The sequence below is a fragment of the Marmota monax genome, unplaced genomic scaffold, assembly GCF_021218885.2.
Source record: "Marmota monax isolate L192 unplaced genomic scaffold, Marmota_monax_Labrador192_F-V1.1 WCK01_AAM20220418_F8-fsc00857, whole genome shotgun sequence".
Classification (NCBI taxonomy): Eukaryota; Metazoa; Chordata; class Mammalia; order Rodentia; family Sciuridae; genus Marmota; species Marmota monax.
The window spans coordinates 52,275-61,254 of NW_026694972.1; positions in this window are offsets into that span (position 1 = coordinate 52,275).

An 8,980-nucleotide genomic window follows, 5' to 3' on the forward strand; every position below is an offset into this window, starting at 1 on the left:
TAGGTGCACCACCACGGAAGGGCTGCTGGGAGGGCTAAAGCGAACCGGCTGGGCATCCTTCTCCTCTTCCACGTTGTGAAGGGACTTGGTGCTGGTATCTGAAATGGTCAGGCTCTTGCCAGAGCCTTGGTAACTTTTTGTGAGGGGCTTGATGACGGCCTTTGGTTGCAGGCGGTCTCATTGGTCTTCACGTGTACAGAGAGGCGGTGCCACATGTGCTGTCCCTTGGGCACCTGTCTTCCACCTGGTTCAGACCATGACACAGACTTGCCATTAGAACTATGAATAAAACAGAGATGGGTTTATTTGCAGATGGATTATTCACAGAGAATGAAATACATATGATTCCTACGCATACCCAGCTCAATGTGATTTAATTTACCTTCCCCTCTAGGTCCTCCCTCCACACCCAGTCTCCCTTCAGTATAAATCCAACACCAGGAGCAGCAGTTATGCAGGCCTCAGAGCTGCAAGCGGGGCATGCACACCACTCCAAGAAAAGAAATCTGACCGTGAGCAAACATTGTTCGGGAGAAAAATTAAACTGTGGAGGGGTGTCTGTCTGTCTGTATCTGTCTGTATCTCTCTCTCTCTCTCTCTCTTTCACATACACAATCACACACACCCGCACGCATGCGCGCGCACACACACACTTCTCAAAGGCAATAACAAATGCAAACCTTTGAAAGATTCCCAAATTGATGAAGGAAAAAAAAATATATTTAAATCTTAGTTACACATGGGTGACAGAATGTGATGGCTACAGTTTGTGGGACAAATTAAGACTCACATATAAGTCTAATCCCATTGTCTGTGGGATTATTAAATAGAACTTCTCAGTTGCCCATTCTGTTATGAAGAGGGGCACATGGCATCTGGATGAAAGAGAAAAACTCACATCATGATTGACTGATGTGTTTCATACCTTTCCATTTTCTTTTTTATTTCAAAACATTATTCCTCACAAATACAACAGATAACAATTCCTTTAAAGGTCCTGAGTCACAGCAGCTAGTTCGGGATTTTTCACACTGGAATTTTCAAATAGCTGTGTTCGAAAAGAACGACGAAGAAGCCCAAGAAAATACTAATACTCACACCTCACTTTAGCAATCCACCATCATTTGCTGCAAATGAGACAAAATTAGGATTCAGATAAATTGGCAGTTACTGAGACACAGGCCCCTGCCTGGATCTTTCCTCTCTGTGACTGGTAAATTATCTAGTTTCATCTTGATGGAACCCTCATGATACCAACCAAATATAAAACCTTTCTGAAGAAGAAGAAAAAAATGAATAAACTTGTTGTATGCATACACCACAAATTCTACCCTGTATATTGCAGTGTGGTCTTGCTTTTTTGTACTCGGTTCATTTTCTGTGTAACTTTAAGCAGATGGCAGTACCTTACCATAGCATCCTATTAATAACATCAGTGTTAATACTTAAAAGAAGTAAGTCATTTTTTTTTATGTTTTTTAAGAGTTTACTTTTTTCTCTGTACCCATTAAAGCAACAGAGAAAGTAGCACAATAAGAACACATTTGGGGGCCTGGGGCTGGGGCTCAGTGGCAGAGTGCTTGCCTTGCATGTGTGAGATTCCCAAACTGATGAAGGAAAAAAAAAATGTAAATCTTACTTACACATGGGTGACAGAATGTGATGGTTACTGCTTTCAATTGCAATGGGTTTGATTATTAGCACGACATACAAATAAATAAAATTAAGGTCCATTAACAACTAAAAAATATTTTTAAAAAATTAAGAACACATTTTGTGACATTGAAAGGAATGTGAACATTTTTTTCCCTTAAGTTGGGTTATAAAATTGAGGATTCTGTATCATCGTTTTTTGTTTGAAAACTATATGGGGAATGATAAATCATTATCATAATGGTTTATTTAACAATTTTGATAATATAAATGTGAATCACATTCAAAATTCTATTGATTTTCACATTTATATTGATGGTAATATTTCATATTATAATCCTGAAAGGTGAAGTGAGCCAAATAAGTACAGATGAGTGTAAAAGTCTGATATTGAGTATAAGTAGTTCTGTTTACAAAAGGCTCTCTAACATCCATATATATATATATATATATATATATACATATATACATATATATATATACATACATACATAAATATACATACATGTATATATGTAGAAATAACAGCTAAAAATTTTGACTTTATTACTTGGGGGGAAAGGCAGTTTTTCCATATATCTGATAATCCATGTGGTATTTTTAATTGGCTGAGAAAATTTTTATTTCTAAACTATTGTATCAAAACAACGGCCATGGCGCATGCCTGTAATCCCAGCAGCTTGGAAGGCTATGGCAGGAGGATGGAGAGTTCAGAGCCAGCCTGAGCAACTTAGTGAGGTCCTAAGCAACTTAGCAAGCCCCTATCTATAAATAAATCATAAAAAAGAGTTGGGGATGTGGCTCAATAGTTAAGCACCCCTGGGTTCAATCCCTGGTACCAAAAACAACAACAAAATGAATATCTCTCTCTTTAATATGTGCTTGATATATTATCTGAGAATTTGTATTTGTAGATGCTAAATTTAAAAACTTCTTCTCTATATTGTTAGGATAGCTGACCAGCTTCTGAGTTGAGTAAGCTCAAGTACAGGATGGTGGTGTCCCTAGCAAGGACACAGTTAACCAGCCAGCCCAAGACAAAACCAGAAAACACCAGTTCCTTTTTTGAGTATAAAATCTTCTGAGTATAAAACTCTAGATGAACATGCCTCCCCATTTCATGTCTCTCAATTGTCTGCATCCACCACTCTATACACACTGTTTTTCTCTATATATTTCTATATATATTTGATATAGCTCTTCCAGAACACAAAAAACCTGCTGTCTGTACCTTATCCTCCTTAATTATGCTTTATTAATCCTTCTACTCTAGTGATTTTCACTGCTTTCAATTGCAAAGGGAAAATTTTTTTCTTTCCCTACTATCTTCCCCTCACTATTCACTTTAATAAAATCATTAAACAAAAATGCTATTTGTGTTTTCTCTTAATTATAGGCATGTGTGTGTTAACAAACAAACAAACAGGTCCCTTGAGAGCTAGTCTGCACCTCCTTCAACCCTCAGGCTTAGGACCCAATGAAACATTGCCCCAGTCTCCCCATATATTAGCAAAAAAAGGGTCTCCTAGTATTTTTCTGGGACAACCTTAGGTGACTCCACTCACTTGAACAACTCACTCACGTGGGCTGTTTTCCACATTATGCAGGGGTTCCATGTGCCCCTCCCATGGGCCCCCTTGGTGCCCGAACCCTGACACCTAGTAGTGGACTTGGGCCTTGCGCTGATTTCCCCTGCGCCGGGCCCTCCCTACCCCAGCCCCTGCCCTCTGGCCTTGCATGTCGCCTGCTACCCCAACCCAGCCCTCCGCAAGCCTGACCCTTGAAGCTACAGTCTGATCAGCCCATTACTGCATTCTTCCTGTTGCATGGCGGGGCTGGGAGTCCTGTCTGAGCTGGGGGACCCTTGCTTGGGCCCCCTACCGCGTTCTTCTCAGTGCCTCACCTGCACTTTCCTCCCCTTCCTGCCTTCACTTCCTGGGAGCCTCCTACTCGTGTGGTTCCTAGGTAGGTCGGAGGGTGGGTGGCTTCAGTCCATCATCCCTTGGTCCCCTGCCTGGGCTCCTTGCTTGGGTCCGGCTCTCACCCATCTCCGCCCCCACCGTGACCCCATGCCGAGCGCTCCCTTCGCCCTCCTCCAGGCCCCCGTCCCTTGCCAGGCCCCCTTGGCCAGGTCCCTGTCCCAGGATTCGCATCTGGGCCAGGGCGCCTTATGGGAAACAGGCCTGCCCCTCGCCTGGGCCCCTTGCTCTCCCTGGGCCCTGGGTCCCGCACTCTGAACCCTGACACCTGGCCATAGACCTGGGCCTCAAGCCCCACTCCCCCTGCTGGCATCAGCTCCCTCCCCTCCCCAGCCCTGTCCACACCCCTGAGATCCCTGCATCAGCCCTTAGCCCCTAGCTCTGCCCTCCCTGGCCTGGCTCCTGGCTTAAGCCTGTGCTGGCCCTTCTGGCTCAGTGCGCCAGTGGGCTTGGAAAGCGGGGCCCTTGCTTGGGCCATCTCCCTGCCCACCTTGGCTTGCCTGCACTGCCCTGTCGTGCCAAGGCCTACCCGACCCCGCCTTTCCTACTTTCCCCTTACATGGGCCCCCCTCTAAGTCCCTGTACTGGGCTCCTTACTGTGTCCTGATCCTGAGCCCCACCGCCACCCTTCTGCACCCACTGCCACCCTTCTGCACCCACTGCGTTCCCGCACTGTGACTGCCCTCTTTTGACCTGTCTCTGCTAGGTCCCTTTGCCTGATCCCTTCACAGGATGCTTTAGTACATCTAGGGTGCAAATAATTTCCATTTCTAACAGGTTCCCAGAGCTGAGCATCTAGGAGTACAGTGGTTTAGACCCCAAACTGCTTCTCAAAATGTAAAGATCGTATGCATATGCCACATTTCTTCATCCATTCATCCTTCCATAGACACTATGGGAGGTTGGTTCCACATCTTACCTGCTATGGAGAGGGCTGCAATGAACACTGAGGTGTTAATATCTCTTCAAGATCCTGCTAAAATCCTGGAATGGGATTGCTAGGTCCCATAATAGTTCTATTTCTCATTTTCTGAGGAAACTTCACATTGTTTTCCACAGCAGCCATCCACTTTTAATCCCCAGAGGTTTACAGTTTCTTAAAAGTTAATGTGATTGGTGAACCACACTCCAGTTAGCAAGGGTTCAGGTGAGAATTTAGTAGTTCCCATGCCTGCTATGTGTCTGACTCAAATTAATTAATTAGCTATCAAATTAACCCAGACCCTCCATTTTAAACTTTTGGAAGGAAAACTTAGGAATTTGTATTAAAAAACAAACCTTGATAAGCATGAAGCACACACTTGACTTAAAAAACCAGACTTACATAATAGTAAGTAATATAAGTAAGTGTTGAGCAGTCTCTGCTCATACAGCCCTAAAGTGGAGAAGCTTGAGAAGTTGGGAGGGAGAATGGACAAGTCTTAAAATCCTGTGTTATTTTAATGAGGAAATATTTTTTTCATACACAAAAACAAGAAAATGATATAAGCAAAATTGTGATCAAATAAATGATTTCTTTCATTTTATTTTTTAAAGTATTTTTTAGTTATACATGGACACAGTATCTTTATTTTGTTTACTCATTTTTATGTGGTGCTGAGAATCAAACCCAGTGCCTCACGCATGCTAGGTGAGCACTCTACCACTGAGCCACAATCCCAGCCCTGCCTTCATTTTAAATAAGTATTTCCAGTTACTACATATAGTCAAACTGAGATCCTACACATTTACTATGCCTTCTTCATTTGCCAACTGGAATATGTTCCAAACCATGACCTCATTCCAGGCCTTCCCAAGTACACTCTTCTCATCCTTCATGTGCTATACCAAAGGAAAATTTGATCTTCTCATCCTTAACTTTCTTGGCAGATTTATATATTTATTTGTATATTCAAAAGGTTAATATATTCCAAAGCTTACTATGTTCTAGGCAATGTTCAAAACAATCCAGGAACAAAGATGGGTTTAACAAACACAGTCCTTGATGTTTAGAACTTTGGATTGTGTTGGGTTCAGGGCACATTGTTACAAAGCAAAAAATGAGATAATTTCAGTTAATTATAAATTTTACAAAAAATCAGTGTCCTTTAGTGATCATGAAGAAGAAGTGCTACCCTAGCTATCAGGTTACTCTTGAAAGAAATTTTGAAGAAAGATATCAAGTTTCATTTGCTGTTCACATGTATAACCAATCAATCCAGGATATTCATTGAGAAGGCTGCCCTTTTCCTATTTCTCTGCAGTGCCACCTTCATCTTAACTTAAGCACTCCTATAAGGATGGACTCTTGTCTCTCCTCTTTTCTGTTAGTCTGTGTGTCTGTATGTACATCAGTTCTTAATTAATTAGCTTCAATATGTCTTTAAATCAAATTATTCTGTTTTTTTAATTTTTAATTCTGAGAAAATTCTGTAACTCTTCAAGTTTGCTTTAAACAAGCTGGTTCTTTTACATTTCTATAAAATGTCAATTTTCACGAACACATGACTGGAAGTAATGTGGAATTGCAGTGAATCCATAGATTAGTCTGAGAATTGAAAATTATACAACATTGAATCTTCAAAAATATTTGTATGGTGTAATCATCATTTATGAAGTCTTAATATCTCTCAATAAGAGATCTGTATTAGGGTTATCTAGAGGAATAAAACCAATAGTATACACACATGCACACACATACCTAGATGTTTGTGTTTATAATTATAATTACAAAAGGGGATTTATTAGACTGGCTTACATCCTCAGAGGCTAGATAGTCGCACAATGGCTGTCGATTGGAGAGAGAGAAACTAGTAACTTCTCAGTCCAACAAGATGGAGACCTCAGAACAAGATAGACCAATGATACAGCCCCACTCTGAGAGTGAAGGCCTGAAAGCTCCCTAGAGAGCCACCAGTGAGAGTCCATGTTGAAAGAGAAATAGCTGGAGTCTAATGTCCAGGGGAGATGGCAGAAGCAATACACTAGGTACACCAGCTCAAGAATCAAGCTCGCTGGGGCTGAGATTGTGGCTCAGTGGTAGAACCATCCCCTAGCATGGGTGGGACCCAGGTTCGATCCTTAGAACCACATAAAAATAAAGGCATTGTGTTGTGTCCATCTACATCTAAAAAATAAATATTACAAAAAAGGAGCTTGGTGGGCTTCTTCCTCCTCCTGTTTTGTTCCCTTGGGCCCCCAGCCTGTTGCACTATATGATCCATATTTAGGGCAGGTACCCCCCCTCAGTTTACTGAGCATGCACATGCTCATCATCTCTGGAAATGCACTCACAAACACATTCAGAAATGTTTTACTAATTTCCTAAGTTTCTCTCAATCCAATCAAGTTGACAAACAAGATTAACCATGACAAGGTCTGAAAATCTTATACTTAGTATATGATATTGAAATCAAGTTGATTTGTGTATGATGTATTAGAGTTCAATGGACATATAAAACTCTCATTTATAAATATATACAAACCTATTGCTTTTCTAACTTTCCAATCCCTATTTGTTTTATTTCTTTTTAATATCTCATTTCACTGTATTTTGATTAAAAGTGGAAACAGTACAGAATTCACTTTTAGATGTAAAATTATCAATATATGGTCATATAGAGTTATAGAATTTTCCAGAATTAAAAATTTAAAAAAACAGAATTAAATAATTTGATTTAAAGACATATTAAAGCTAATTAATTAAGAACTGATGTACATACAGACACACAGACTAACAGAAGAGAGACAAGAACCAAACCCCATCCTTAACTAACTAATTTATTTTAACTATCTTATCATTTTAGATTTAGATTTACAAAAATGTTGCAGAGATAATACACAAAGTACTTAGGTATACATAACTAGTCACTTTGTTGTTAATATCTTACATTATTATGGCACACTATTCACAATTAATAAACCAACATTGATATAGTTTTCAAAGTCCATGTCTGATTCAGATTTCCTTTGTTTTGACCTAATGTCCTTTTTCTATTCCAATATCCCATTCAGGATACCGTGGTAAATATAATCAAACATGTTAGGCTTCTTTTGGCCTTAATAATTCTCAGACTTTGCCTGTTTCTGATGACCTTAATGGTTGTGAGAAGTACTGGCTAGTTATTGCATATAATGTGCCTCAGTTGGGATTGTCTGATTTTGTCTTCACAATTAAATTAGAGTTATGAGGTTTGTGGAGGAAGACCACATAAGTAAAGCACCATGCTTATGAATCATATCAGGAGTATACATGCTCTCAATATGACTTAGCATTGTTGGTATTATTCTTGATCACTTGGAAGAAGTAATGGTTTTCAGATTTCTCCTCTGCAAGGTTGCTTGTCTCCCCACCCAACTTTTATATTGTTCTTTTTGAAATAAAGTCACTGTGCATAGTCAACATGTATGGAGTTGAAATAATGCTCCACCTTCCTGAGAATCTATGCATAATTTATTTTGAATTCTTTTTTATTTATCTCTTTTCCTTCATTAATTTATATATTCAATTATTTCTATTCATATGGACTCATTGATATTACTTATAGTCTTTGAGTTATAATACAATGTTACTTTACTTATAAATTATACTCATTCTTTCAGCTTTGGCCATTGAAAGCTCTTTCAGTTGACTTCTGTATCTCTTTAATATATCCCCATCATTATGTTTTTATTTTTTAATTCTTCTCTACTTTCTGACACTATAAGATGACTCACAATAATCACACATATTTTTCATCCCACAATCCTAACTTAGTCATTTTTTCAAAAAGATATGAGTTGATTGGGAAGGTATTAGAAACTAACTTGTGCAAGCTGAGTGTCTTCATTGATATCATGGATTGGTTGCTTCAAGACCATCTCAACTGAAGGAGCAAGGAAATACATATGAAGCACATGCATGTATATAGAACACATATATAATCCATGTATATATGGATATCTGTACATATTTCTACATGTATCTGTCAGGGTCTATATTAAGTTAAACATGAGTTCACACTGTTGTCACATGGATTCTGACATTCTCCATGTGGTCATCTGAAGTCTCATACTCCAATAGTGAAAACATGGCTCCTCTCATCTGCTATTGAAGTGGCACCCCCTTTCTCCACAGAAAAGCCCTCTTCACCATGGCTGATTTTAGGACTGTCAGCAAAAGAATCCATTGTAGATAAACTTCATATTTTCGTGTCACCCTGTTTACTTGGCCACTAGCAGAGAAGATACCAGCACTCCAGGTGCTAGACACCCCCTTACTAGTTTTTCACAAACTTATCCAGTATAGTAGTTTGTAGAAATGTGAAAACAAGGCCTCTGGCCTTGAGCTGGGCTTCACAGAGATGTCTACATTTTTAAGATAAGTTACA